General features: G+C 57.7%; 1 protein-coding gene and 1 long non-coding RNA gene across 4 annotated transcripts in view; one reads left to right on the top strand and one right to left on the bottom strand.

The window, feature by feature from the left end:
- The window catches only part of LOC309845250, a 65,047-nt gene that overhangs the window by 48,109 nt on the left and 2,608 nt on the right, over nt 1-14,330 (bottom strand). For all 3 annotated transcript variants that reach the window (XR_014301162.1, XR_014301163.1, XR_014301164.1), the window contains one exon: nt 11,586-11,740. This is a non-coding gene — a long non-coding RNA (uncharacterized lncRNA). The remainder of the gene's footprint in view (nt 1-11,585; nt 11,741-14,330) is intronic.
- HTR5A (5-hydroxytryptamine receptor 5A) overlaps nt 1-14,330 on the top strand; it is a 45,801-nt gene that overhangs the window by 30,688 nt on the left and 783 nt on the right. The window lies entirely within an intron of this gene.

Genomic DNA, 14,330 nt, shown 5'->3' with positions numbered 1-14,330 from the left:
TGGTGCTCTCTCCTCGTGAACGCATGAAGAATTCACCTGTGTGTGTGTGTGTGTGTGTGTGCGCGTGTGCGCACGCGTGGAATTCTAGACTACACTCTCTATTCCACTGCTGGACATTTATATGACAATAAACAACCCGCATTCTTGGGCTGAAGCACCGTAACCGCGCCAGAGTGCCATCCTGCAGAGTGCGGGGACAGGAGTGGGGGCCGGGGATAGGACCCCCCCACCCGCTTTCACCAGTGGGGCCAGAGCGAAAGGTGGAAAAGGTCATCTCCAAATAGTTCTTTTGGCACTTCTTGCTGTCGGCTAAGTGCCCTTTTATGTCCTTCACTGTGAATTCTCCTTGTGCTTTCTCCTCTCTCCCGTGGAGTCATGCGTCTTTATCTGTACCCGCAAGCAGACGCCCTACCTATTGGGAAAATTAACCCTTTGTCTGGGAAGTTACCAGAAAGCGTTTTCTCCCATTTTATGTCTCTTTGGACCAAAGAGAAAGAAAGGAATTTCTGGATGGCCAAAGGGCCATATGCGTCAGATTTATTCATTTTTGTTTTATGGCTCCTGGGTTTGTGCACTTCGGCCTTTTCAGCTCCAGGCTGGACGAAACCCGCTGCTGACTCCCTCCTCCTTGTGGGTTTCATTCTTGCATTTAAGTTTTTAGTCCTTCTGGAACTTATCCTAGAGTCAGGTGTGAGACGTCAACCCAGCGTCGCTGTTCCACAGTCGTCTGCCTACGTTCCCGCTCGGTTGTTTGAAAGTAGCTCCATATTTGAAAGGACCCTCCTCCCTTGAAAGGGGCAGCCACCTGCTCTCCCTGTGGCTGTGGGCCAGACTCAGCGTCTCCCCTTGGACTAGCAGAGAGACACAGAAGTGATGGTCGCAGGAGACGGCGGCATCTGCCCCGCGTGATTGGGTGCCCGGGCGGGGGCCAGCACCACGCTGCACGGACACAGCATCCCGGGTGGGGAACTGAGGCTTCTGGCCGCTCAGCACATGTCCGAACACGCACTGCACCCGCAGGACCTCAGCCCCGTCCCCAGAGCGGGACGGACCCCCCAATGGGAGGCCCCAGAACCACCCGGCATAGTCACTGCGGAATCCCTGACCTGCTGAAACCGTGAGACTATAATCGCTGCGGCGGTTGTAAGACACTAATTTGGGGAGGCGAGTTCTCACGCGTCACAGGGTAACTCGTGCACAATCTATTTTTCCCACGAGCCGGAGTGGTCGCTGTTTCTGTGGGAACGTGGGTCTGCTCCTGGATTTTCTCTGATGTTCTCTTGCTCTCATCGTAAAGACTTTATTCCTGGAAGGGTAAACCCTGCCTCCCTTCCTTCGTCAGCCCAATCTCAACATTAGATCACGATGACTGTCGGGATGACCTAAAGCTTCCCACCCTGGGTTAGGGAGGAGGAGAGGCAGCTTGCGATGCTGTGGATTCCCAGGATGACAGTGTCGAGGGTTTGCTTGCAGAAGGTGGGTTAGGAGCCACTCTCGGGTCAACACCTCTGAGAAGATGAGGGGCGCATGTACCAGACCCGTGGAACAGAGCCGGACGGTGAGCCTCGGGAGCTGGTGTGGGGGAGACCCGGGCAGGGGCGACCTCGTGCTGTCTCCCCAGCCAAGACCACCGGACAGCTCTTTATTTGTCGAAGTGTCATTCATACCCTCGGGAGTATCCGAAAGCCTCCCTTGTACAGATACTGTAACTGTCTCTCGCTACATTTATTTCTAGTTATCTTTAGTCTTGTGCTGGCGACGGATTTCTTCCGACCCGTTCTTTTCCGTGTTTGGTACGTGAAAGCTACTGACTGTTGCTCGATTATTTTGAATGCTGACACCTTGCTGAATTCTTTTAATCACTTGGTCTTAGATTCGGGTTTGGTCTTGGATGACCCGGTTACGCAATCCTACAGCCGACAGACAGCAGCAAGTTGTCCGCGCCTCATTTCCGTTGTGCTCGTGGTTCTGCGGCGCACAGCTCGGCACGACGGTGTGCAAGGGCGTCCTCACGGGTCTCCTCTCGTGCCTCCTCAGTGAGTACCTTGCAGCCCCTTACCACTAAGCACGGTCCCAGTTTGGGGCTGAGATAGACCCATTTCGTCACATTAAAGGAATGTCCTCGATGACTAAAAAAAAGTGCTTTGTTGCTTTCCCAGGTTTTCCCCAAACCTTCTCGAAGATGCCCATAAAAGAGCTTTCCCATTCACTGTACCAGCGGTCGGCTTGGGGCAATAAAACACAGGAGCTGCGCGGAGTCTGGGGACGAGGTTCACGTCCCAGCCCTGCCACCGATAGGCTAACTGCGGCCGGTCAGTCCCTGCAGTGACTCCAGGGCTTCCGTCTGAAGCCAGGGTAGAGATGCGGAGGGTGACAGGTGATGCCTGGCAGGAACCCAAGAGTCCCCAGCTGAGGGCAAAGCGTGCAGAGGCCGGGCAGCCAAGCACAGAGAAGTGTCCTCTAACACAGGAATCACCACGGATCTGTTCTTCGTCCTCAGGGTGCGAGAAGGACCAGCGCTGACTCTCTAGGTCCGCAGCACTTCCAGTAGGAAGCTTGGTGGTCGTCCTAAGGCAGCCCTAGGCTTGCAGCCACGAAGCCCCTGGTCCTTCAGGGGTGCAGGGCCATGCCCAGGGACGGCTGTGCAGGTCACTCTGCCAGGCTAGAGGCCCTGCCCCACCCCCACGCCCAGCACAGTGCATGCCCAAGGACAGGGTGTTCATTGAGTGACTACCGTCCCCCCTCTGCTCTCCAAGGGGCACTGCTATTTGCTCCAGGGCCGTTTGGGGATTCAAACAACGGTCAGCGGCGTCTGCTCTGCCCCCCTGCTCTGGCTCCTGGAAGGAAGAGGGCACCAAAGTCTGGACGCACCAGAGACACGTCTGTTCCCACCCGGTGACCGTCTGGCTAAGGAGTTTCCCAGGGTTGTCCTCGAAGCCCCTCTGTCTCCCGAATGTGCGGCCCCCACTCTTCCCTGCCTCCCTCCGCAGACTTCACGGTTTAGTTATTTCGTTTTTATTTGTTTAGTGGGGCAGGGACGGGACGGGTAAGCGGGCTCCAGGCTCAGCAGCAGGGCCCGGTGCGGGGCTCGATCTTACTAATCCTCTAGATTAGTAATTGTTAAGACCATTGAATCCATTTTGATGTCTACATACACAGCTGTGTGTGGCGTAAGGTCACGGTGATGCACGCGGCCGTACGACCTTGAGATGAAGACCTGAGCAGAAACCAAGGCTCAGACGCTTAACCGACTGAGTCCCCCAGTGGCCTCCACCTCCCCTGGACATTAGAACACCCTATCAGGTACACTTCTGTGATTTTTTTCCCTAGGACTTTAAAATTTCAAACAACTTTTATAACCTAAAATCCTCTAGATTAGTAATTGTTAAGACCATTGAATCCATTTTGATGTCTACATACACAGCTGTGTGTGGCGTAAGGTCACGGTGATGCACGCGGCCGGCCAGCTTTCCCGGCACCATTCACTGACGAGAATGTCCTTCCCCACTGCGTGATCCTGTGTTCATAAATCCATGGGCCGCACACGCGCAGGTTTATGTCTGGGCTTCGGGTTCTGTTCCCTCGATCTGCATGTCCGTTCTTCTGTCAATGCCGTACTATTTTGGTCACTGCAGCTCTGTCCTAGAGCTTGAATCGGGGGCGTGATGCCCCCAGCCTCGTTCTTCTTCAAGACTGCTTCGGCTCTCTGGGGTCATTGGTGGTTTCATACACATGCTGATTGTTTTTTCTGTTTCTGTGAAAAATGCCATCGGCGTTTTGGTAGGGATTGCTTTTAATGAGTGGGTTCCCTGGGGTAGGAAGGACAAGACACTGCGTGCTACCACTTGTATTCGGGTCTGAAAGACTCAAACTCGTAGAATCAGAGCAGAGCGGTGGTGGCCAGGGGCCGGGGTTGGGGGCCTGGCGGGAAGTTGGTAAAATAAAAAGTTGGTACGAACTTTCCATTACCAGATGCGTAAGGTCAGAGGAGCTAATGTAGAACATGGAGACTCGCTCATAACATTGTCCTGTCTGATTACACTTTGCCGGAAGAATACAACTTAAGTGTTCGTGCCAAAGGAGAGGAAGGTAAATGTGTGAGGTGATGGGTGTGTTAATTACCCCGATCGTGAATCTTCCGTACCGTGCGTGTATATCAAACCAGCACATTGTACACCTCTGGCATATTATAATTCCACTTGTCAACTATACCTCCATAGAGCTGAATAAAGGAAGCATCACGGGACGAGCGGTTGACTGGAAACAGTTCCCACTGCAAGAATGAATGGCTAACGCAGCATTCCACGGTCCTGAGACCCGGCTCTGGGACAGAGTGACCTGTTGGGGCCCCTCAAGCTGGTTTCGAGCATTCTAGGACCATCGATCTAGAGTTTTGAAAAGACCTCTTTGCCACGGGGGAAGAATTCTCTATTGTGCGAGGTGCTGAAACAGACTCCTGCATTTCTAGGAAACGATGAGAGATGGGCGGCTCCGTGGGACGCCACGGCTCTACAGACTAGTGCGAAGGCCAGGGTGAGAGCGCACAGGCTCTCCTGCAACGGTCAGAACGCATCACGGGCGTCTGGAGAGCTACGGGAACGTGGGGGAAGCAGACCCGGCCAAGCAGCTCCCACGGGCTGCAGATTTCCCACACGCCCCGCCCAACTCACGCCCTGGCCCAAGGTTCTGGCCGCTGATAACAGCTGGCCAGCTGGCCAGGAGCCCTGTGCTGAAGACAGCATCCCCCTCCCCACAAGCAAACGGGGGAGGCCAGCTCTCAGGCATGCCACAAGAAAGGAGCTGTGTTGCACGGCCGAGGAGGAAGACCTCTCCGTGGAGGCTTGTGCCTTGTCTCAAGCAGAGGAACATCCCGCGTGTCAGGTGTCTCGGTAGGCACAGGGTCTTGGAACGTTTCTGAAAACCTACGATGCACCTGTTCCCCGGATAGGCTTCTGGCTTCGGAGCGGAAGGATCGGAAAGACTTCAGAGATTTCCATGAGAGCAGCATCCTCCGTCTCTTTACCTACGTTGACTTTTTCGGACTTGGCACACACACACACCCTTTCACGCAGGAAATCGGATTTGATAGCGTTTTCTCTAGTTTGTTCACGGGACACATGACTACGACGAAGGCCTCAGAAACAGGCAGAGAACCCCGTGGACAGGCAGTAGCCTCGGCTATAAATGAGACCTACTGTCTCATTATTCACTTCCTCTCCGCCCGCTGGACACGAAACGCTCAGCCGAAGGGGTTCCCCTCTGACCCTCTTCTTCCTGGTTATGCAAATAACTTTGGCTTCTGGTAGCTCGTCTTCCTGAGGCTGAGACGATGGGTTCGCGAAGGCCGCGGTCCCCTCCGGCCGCACGAGCTTGAGGCCGCAGTCACTGAAGGACGCGTCTTATCGCACCTGACGCCGCACAGATCCGAACACCCGGAGCGGGTTTTCTTTGCCGAACTGATCGTCTACGTTGACCGCACTCGTGTCCCATATCAGTTTCTGCTCTACGATGTCTTCTGCAGGGCATGGCAGACACCGGCTGGCTTCCTGCCCGTGCCCGGCGGGAAGCGTCATCTCCTGGCCCGTCCGCAGACGGCCACCCACAGCTTTGCACCGTGTGGTCAGAGGGGCCTATATTCCAGCCCTCGTGGCCCAGAACCCCTGGCCTGCTTTTCCTTCTCATTGAAATAATGCAGTTCCCTGTTTATTGCATATTCTATAAAAATCCAATAAAGTTCCTTCAGCTCTAAAACTCTAGGATACTACCATGCAAATGCATTTTCCTCTCCCGGAGGACAGACAGGCTTCCAGGCGCAGCGTCCCCGCGCGTGGAGCGGGTCGGCCCAGGAGCCGAGCACACGTGCGGAGGGACACCCGGATGAGGACGTGACAAGTGCTCGTGACATCTCGTGTGCGTGCTCCGCTCTACTTCCTGGTCCACCGTGACCGAAGTGAGGCGACTTCCGTCAGCACCCTGGGGGCTGACCAGGGGTGGCCCCCACATCCAGGCCTCAGGTCCCCCAGGACTGGCCATGCTGTCCCAGCTCGCAGCGCTCCCGGGCCTCACCCTCCGCTGGGATTTCTCTTCCAGGCCGTGGATGCTTCTGATGCCGTCCTGGGGCCAAGCCCCTGTGGCCCCTGCCCTCTGGGGGTGTTTATTCTGGTGAGCAAAATAGATGTGGAATGATCACCGTCTCCTTCTCAAAGCACGAAACGACCCACCAGAGCTCTTTGTCCCAAGGTGGCTGGAGGGGTTGGCGCATGTTCCCACAGGAAGGATGTCACCCAGGCTGTCAAGCAGCTCCCGGTCTTTGGGGCTGTCTCATCTCTCCCTCCCTCGCACTGATCCAGACGGACCCAGACATGTCTGCCCTTGCCTCACCTTCTCCAAATCAAAAATGACGGCCCCGCGGCTGTGGCTTCCATTGTCCTGGGCAGTGACAGAGGATGCCGCAGTTTCCGAGAAAATTAAGTCATCAGCTCCCGGGCACCCCTGACATCATCAGAAATGTCCTGGCTGGAGAGCCACAGGCCCACAATTTATTGTTGGAAATAATGGGCAAGAGGGACAAGGACGTGCTGACACCGGGCTGTGCCACCGCGCCGAAGGAGGGAGCTGCAACTCCTGCCCGGGGGGCATATCAACATTCGCGACCAGAGCCCAGTTTGAAATAACATACACTAAAAGAATTGATTAGACCAGGTGTCATTCGTGGTGCGTCTCTCGGAACCGCCCACAAACCCCTGCAGGTTATAATCTAATGCACAGTAATTGCACCGACTTCCAGGGGGCTGGAGAGCAGAGAGGAACAGGTGACAGATGCGTCCAGCCCTGTCTGGACCAGCCCTCCCGCCTGCACGGCCTCTCCTCTCCCGTCCTTTCAACGCCGTACATGCAAGCCCCAGCCACCGGCACGGGGAGAGGCCCTCGGTAATTAAGGCCGATGATTACAAGCTGAGGTGCCCGCTGAACCCCCCTAGAGGCATGTCACGGAGGAGACAGGAGAGGTCTTGGTCCTAGGTGCCCACCCCAAAGTCCTAGGCAGGGCCCGGCGGAGCAGACAGCACAGAGGGAGGGCCCTGGGGATCTATCGGGGCTCGGGCCGTTCTGACCCAGAGGCAGAGCGGGCCAGGGTCAGGAAAGAGCCACTGGCTTCCTACGGCCGCTGCGCATCTGAAGCCGCATGCCCTTGGCGGTGGCGGTTGGAGGGGGGGAGCCCTGTGTATATTTCCCGGATTTTCAGGCATGGAGAATGCCCACACGAGCAGGGCAGCCACCCCCGCCCCCCCGGCCTGAACCAAAATCCCCCAGCATTTGCCTTCCCTTGTCCTGGCTGCCCTCCCCACGTGGTCCCACTTGCTCTGTGTTTGGGGTCCAGCCTGGGCCAGAGCCTCCCTGAGGTCCCAAGGCACACAGGCCACCAGGCTGAGCAGACAACAGGAGCCCCCCGGTCTCCCATGGTCACCCCCGTGTCATTGCCCAGCCCTGCCCACAGGTACCCTAGAACACCTAGACTCCCCCATGTCCCCACTCAGAGTTTCCTTTTCATGTGCTTATTTAAGAAATATTTGCCAAACCCACTAGGGCGGCCGCCGCCTTTTCGGGGCCTCTGGCTACACTCCCGGGGCTGCATCTGGTCTGGGGCGAAGAGATGGTGAACAAGACGGCAAACAAATAGAAATGTCAGTCCCTCGCAGGGACTCAGGGACGCGCCACGCGTCGAAGTGGTGCCGAGCGCGGGAGCCGGGCGCCGCTCTGCGCCGCGTGGAAGGGAGCCCGCACCAGCCTCCACGGAGGAGCGCGTCTGTGGGTCTGAGGATGGGTGCTTGGTTTCTCCTGCGTCCTGTCAGCATTGACTGGTCTCCACCTGCCGAAGCATGGCTGGACACAGGGGACCGTGAGTCACTCCCCGGAAAGGCAAGCACCACGAGCCAAGGAGAGAAACAGACCAGCACCAGGGGCGGCTCCCCGTGCCGGTTAGCCAAAGAGCAGGACAGGTTTTTCTCCAGATGCTAATCCAGTGGAGCACAGGTCTGTGGTCAAGGAATCCCCACCACTAAAAAAGAAGAAAGAAAATGAAAAAAGGAAAGAAAGGAAAAATTTTAAAAATTCTGGGGAAAACCCCATTTCTCAAGAAATAAATAAAATAAATAAAGGAAATAGGAAAGAAAGACTTTAAAAGCTTAAGACATAACCAGCACCACTAGTAGAGTCAAGAGGTCGGCACGCCGGTGACTCAGGTCGCTGTTCCAGAGAAGCCTGGACACGCGTGAAGAAGTGGTGTGAGTGCCAATAAAACTTTATTAACAAAAACCAGAGGACGAGGCCCCCACCAGGCAGCATGGAGAAGAGACCCCACCGGGAAAATAAGTCGACCAGAGTGGCTTGTAGAAGACGTTTGACATGAACATTGCTCTATGTCCTCGCACATTTTAAGCTTCAAACCTGGAAAATGTATCAATATTTTAAGAAAGAAAAGTAACAAAGCACCATTAGTGATTCTAAAAATGTCGTCTTCACACAACATAATGAGTAGCTGATAAGGAACTAAAGTCTGATTTTAAAATCTTTCACGGACACCTGGCGAATGCCTGTGTGTCTCTTCACACCCCCACGGTCTCCGTCGAATCAGTATCACGCTTATCCCTGAAGCACAGCAACATGGTACTTTTCATTATACAAAGGAGGTAGAAGGAGATCCAGATGCTCTATTCTATAAAGTAGGTTAAAAATTTAAAAACCAAGTTTTGTGAGAAAGAGCAGCTCTGCGCAGAGAGGCCGAGGGGACACAGCTGGGTCTCCGTGAGGACTCAGGGGGTGGGGGGGATGCGGGGGCCGACTCCCAGCATTCCACAACTCGGGGGGCCGGGGAGGGGACGGTGAGGAAGGGACAGCAGGTCTGGGAAGCCACGCTTGGGAACTGGACGCCTTCCTGTCCTCTGTCCCCCCCACCTTCCTGAAGTCCAGCCCCCGCTTCATAGGCTCTGACCACTGCCTGCACCGGCCCTCCTGCCCACCTGCCCAAGCCCCCACCCAGTGGGGCTTCGGTTCCAGCGGTCACGCCTCTCCCCCACCTCCAGCCCGCCGCCTCCGGGCTCGGGGCCGTCCTTGCTGCCCGCAACGCCCGTCTTACTTATTTGAACCACATGCTGTTTCCAACATTCAACCATCTGACCTGCAAGGTGGCGATTTCGTAAGATTCACACAAAGAACACAAATATGGCAGTTTTCCAAGTCAGCACATCCCAGACCGTTGCATCCCCAGCTCGAGAATCCTGGAAGACAGATTCTAGAGGCACGACGTGTGCATGCGGGATGCCCCCTGCTCCCGCCCCCGGCGGATGCCTCCACCGAGCGGCTCGAAGGACCCCCAGGTGGGCTTCCTCATCCAGACGGTGGCTGGTGGGCTGTGCCACCCCCTTTGCAGGCCAGACCCAGCTCGTCCCAGACCAGCCTTGGGGGGTTCTCTGTGTCTCGGTGTCCGCGTGTGCCAAAAAGAGCCCCGAACTAAAGATTCACGAGCGGAGCCTCTGTCCCAACACCGGCACAGCCCCAGTCGACCGCACAGTCCTAGACGTCTCCGAGCCAACGGCGCCGACACCCGCCTCCGTCCCCGCGCGGGGCTTGCGGGCTCCCCTGCGCCACTCCTCGGAGCCTCCGAGCCCCCACCCTTGCTGCCCCGGGGGCCCCCTGTCCGGCAACAACTGGTGTATCACACCCCTTCCCGAGAAGAAAATGAGCCTGCACAGGAGTTGACGTCACCATATGGCCCGAGCTGCTGGAGCCGACAGATGGGAAGATGGCACAGAGCGAGACTCCAGGGGCTCCGGGATGGCGCGACCCTCCTGGGGCCCGGGCCTCACGTTGTTTCCCAGCGGGCCGGAGACAGCCTGGTCCCAGTCACGGACCACCCCTCCCTCTCTGGGTGACCTTGGTCGAGTTATTTACCCCCGAGACCCGGCTCTTCTCGTGTAAAGTATCAGCCAGAGCCAGTTTTCCTCCAGAAGGTGGTTGGGAGGGGCAGTGGGCAAGTGCATACAGCAGGCGCCCAGTAATCGCTCTGGTCCCTGCAGGCATGCAGCCCTGGGGCCCGCGACCCTTGGAGTGGACTGCACTTGTAATAAGACACTGTGGCACAGGGACAGGCCACAGAGCTGGCTCTGCTTCAGGCCCCTGTGTTCTGGGCTCTGACCCAGCACTGGATCCCGCCAGTGGAGAGGAGAGTGACCAGGTGTCTCCGGCGGCCGGACCGGGCATGGCCACGCCCCACCGTCCTCTGTGGAGACAGGTGAGCGGGGAGCTACCTGCCACGCTCTGGATGGGTGGGGATAGCGACATCAGGGCGACCCCCTTGGGAGACCACCTGCCTCGCCACAGACACACCCACGGTCACCTCCCGGCAGCAGAGGTGGGGTTACGGCGCACGAGAAAGGACAGTCTTTTCGATAAAGGCTGCTGGTCAAATAGCCACGCAGGTAAAACCCCGAGACGAGGCTTGGCACCCACTTTCCACAACACCCACTCGAGGAGCCCATTCTAGAAGGATCAGAGATCCAAAAATGAAGGACAAGAGAAGTGGGTTTTGGAAAAGGCCAGGAGAACCGCTTCTCGTTACTGGAATAGGCAAGCGTTTCTTCAACGGGACACACCAAGTCCCCCCCAGAGAGGACACGCGACAGTGAGCGCAACCACACTGCAGCCGAGCGCGTCTCACTTTAAAGACACCTTTAAGGGGAAAAAAGTCACAGACTAAGGGACGTCTTTGCAATGCATAAAGGGTTGGTACCGAGTACACACACGCACACACAACCTGACCCAAGTCAGTAAGAAAACGACAGACTAACCAACAAAACCGGAAAACAGGAACTCCAAAATAAAGTCTCCCCCAAATCCAAAAACACAAATGAGAAAGCGCTCAACGAAGCAGGTACACGTCCCAGGACTCTCCTGAGAACAAGTTCAGAAAGCCAGGAGACACTCCCCTTTGCTGCGGACGGGAGGGACAGCCCTGCCCCTGGGCAGGGGTGAGTCCTGGAAGGGGCTGGACACCCTCTGAGATGCAGGGGTGCCTTTTTGGTTATAGGACGCAAGGACTTTGTGAAGTTCACTGACCTGTACACTCAAGGTTTGCAGGTTCTCCTGTCTGTGTGTCCAACTTTAACGAGACGCAGTAAAATAAAAGGGAAAGGTCGACATAGATACATGCTTTCTCACATTTCTCCATTTTCCATGATTAATTACAAATTTGGAGAGAGAAAAGCGGGGAGGTGGGCCCAACAGGAAAGAGAAAGAGAAAAAAACAGAAATCAGTGTTTATAGTGAGTGTTAAAGCGACCAAAGACACACAGGAAGGGGGCAAGTCAACACCCCTGGCTGTTACTGTGATAAGGATTTTGCACGTAGAATTGGGGATGTCTCGTTCTCGCTAGGTTTTCTGTATCAAACACGGAGCCTCCTTTCCAAGACAGCAGATAGGAAGTAAATTGGAATTATTTCTCGTCCCTATAGAGGCTCTAACTTCAAATAACACAAAATGTCAAGTTTAATGATTCTTCCCACTGTTAAGCTGGAAATCAATTTCTTACCTCATTTATGGAGCCACCGCCCGGTCGCCAGCAGACACCGTGTCCTCGCCAGAAATCGCGGCTCCCAGCTGCGAGAGCTCGGGGGTCCCGCACAGACGGCACCCGTCTTCTTGCAGAGAGGACTGACCGCCTCACGGGAAGGGGAAAGCCCGTCCCTGGGAACAAATGAGAAAGTGACGTGTGAGCGATCGCGGACTAAAACACTCTCCCAAGAAACCCAGAAGCGGGTCCCTGCCTCGCCCGGGCGGGAAGGTGGACCTCGGCCGCAGAGTCACGGGAGAGAGCTCAGGAGAGTGTCCCTGCGGCCTCGAAGGGAGGAAGGACGTCTTCATCGATATGTCTGAACCCACACGGTACGCGCACAGAACGTCCGCTCCATGACGGAGGACCTGGGCTTCTCTCCAACGCGCACCTCGGCCGTGAGCGCCCAGCCCGGGAGAGACTGAGGGTGGTGTCGTGACGTCTGGGGCTGGCGAGTCCGGACTCTTGCACCAACAGGAAGGCGACAGCCACCACAGGGGACCAGGAGAAGCCTCCAAACAGGCTGTTTGCGGAAAGTAGATGCCAGGAGGCCTCAAGCAAATAAAGCCACGTTCAAGCCACGAGGCACCCCACAAACACGAAGGACAGCACCGTGTCTCCCTTTACGCTCGGGCTTGGCAAATGCTACACGTGGGTCCTGGGACACGAGGGTGGCGGGGAGCGACACCGAGCCCGGCCCGCGGCCCACAGCAGCCGCCGTACCCGGGGAAGCCGTGCCTGCAGCCTGGGCGGAGGGCAGCTCCCGCCTTGGGGTGCGGACCTCACCTGCTGCTGGCCACCCAGCTTGCCCGTGGGGGGCCCTCCTCCAGGAGACCATCCTGGGCCCAGAGCAGAGGACGGAGCTGGGAACGCGCTTGTGTTTCTGAAAGTTCACGGAAGGGCGAGGGCCGCGGGGGTCTGGGGCACAGGCGGCGTCCAAGCCCCGAGAGCGGGGCAGGGGGCAAGCGTGTCCGTGTCCCAGGTGCAAGCAGAGTCTGCCATCCGTGCGTGCACTCTCGTTTATTGGGAGACCAGACCGCTCCTTGGGGAAAATCACTTTAATGGGCTTTGTTTTTTCCTCCAGAAACAAAGATTTGCGGAGGAATCGGAAACAGCGGCATGTAATTAGCCAGGCTTGTGCTGTGGGCTGTTCCCACCTTTGCGAGCCTGTTTCCTTTAGGAAAGATGCTCATTTCCTGACGAAAAATGTTTCTTTGTTTTTAAAAAATGGGTTTCTAGTGCATTGTCCCAGAAACTCACTAGTTCTGGGGAGATGTGTGTGTGCACTCAGTCCGCAGCCCTCGGGGCCTGGGTGGGGGCCCCCGGCAGGAGGGTGCAGCACTAGAAAGGAAAAGGCGACCCGTGTGGAGCTGGGGTGCAGGAGTGGACGGCGGGGGTCAGAGCAGCGGGGCCTTCGGGCAAGACGGCCGCCCCCAGTGAAGCAGGGCCCGGCCGCAGGGCATCAGGCAAAGAGGCCTCGGAAGGTGGGAGGAGTCGGTGCTGAGCCCAGGGAGGGAAGGCGGGCTCCATGCTACCCCCTGGCACGCAGACCAAGCCCCAGCCCCACAACATGGGGAAGGGCCCGAGCTGAGGGCATGTGGGATCCAGGAGGGCTCCTTGGAGGCGGTGAGCTGACAGCCACGCTGCCTTCGGGTCCCAGGCCCCTGCCCCACGATCCCTGCTGACCACCCCTCACGCGAGGCACATCAGCGAGGGGTGGGCATTCGGGGGCGGTGGGGAGCGTCCCAGCAGATACGTCGGGCCCCCCGGGCAGGCCCCCTGAGCCGGGAAGTGGGTGGTCTGTGCCGCACCTGGTCAGGCGATCGGGAACCGAGACCGCCTGCGTGGCTTTCTGAGGCAGCGGAGGGCTCCACGCCGACGCAGCGTGACTCATCGGCTGTGTCCCGCGAGCAGGAGGCCTTGTCACTATTTCAGGACGTCCTCACCCCCGCGGCGGACGGTCCTGCAGCCGTCCGCCGCGGGCCTCCCGCATTTACACGTCCGGGTGAAGGGCTGTTACGGATTCAAAATCCTCAAACACGCCTGACAGCGTGGGCGCAAGGGAAGTCCGGCGCTGTGAAGAGCGGCCTCGCGGGCAGACTTGGAAAGGGCGCGGCGGGCGGACGAAGGCCCGGAGGGGGACCACAGACGGGCGCCGCGGAGCCTGGGCAGCGGCCGGCGGGCAAACCCCCGCACGTCTGCTCGGGGAGCACGGCTCTCCCGCCAACCGGCCTGGCCGGGCTGTCAGCTCGGGGCCCTGCTGGCGGGGCGGGCGACGGAGCTTCGGGACACGGACGGCGGCCACTCAGTTGCGCTCTCGAGGGGTGCGGGGCGAGCACTGCGGGCGAGCAGCGAGGGCGGGTCCACTCACACAGGTGATGGGAATCACACAATGAAACGAGGAAGCAATGGATTTCTCCCGAGTTTGGGACTTTTCAGCACGCGGTACAGCGTGTGGGCGAGGAGGGCCCCTCCGCTTTCGGGGAGCTCAGGGGACAGACGGGGGAGGGAGAGAGTGACAGCCACAGCGGCAGTGTCCGTGGGGACGGGGCGGGGGTGGGGCCCGGGGGCAGGAAGGAGTCACCGGGACGCGGACTTGAGCTCTCCCCACGGTCAGCACCGGGAAGCTGACTTACAGAAACACGCGGAGCAAAACACAGAGAGGAGCCCCCACGGCCCCCACGGCCCCCATGGCCCCCACAGTCCCGACGGCCCCCACAGCCC

The sequence above is a fragment of the Mustela nivalis genome, assembly GCF_964662115.1.
Source record: "Mustela nivalis genome assembly, chromosome: 12".
Lineage (NCBI taxonomy): Eukaryota > Metazoa > Chordata > Mammalia > Carnivora > Mustelidae > Mustela > Mustela nivalis.
Note: the sequence above shows the minus strand (reverse complement) of the source record. Positions and strands in the feature narration are given on the sequence as shown.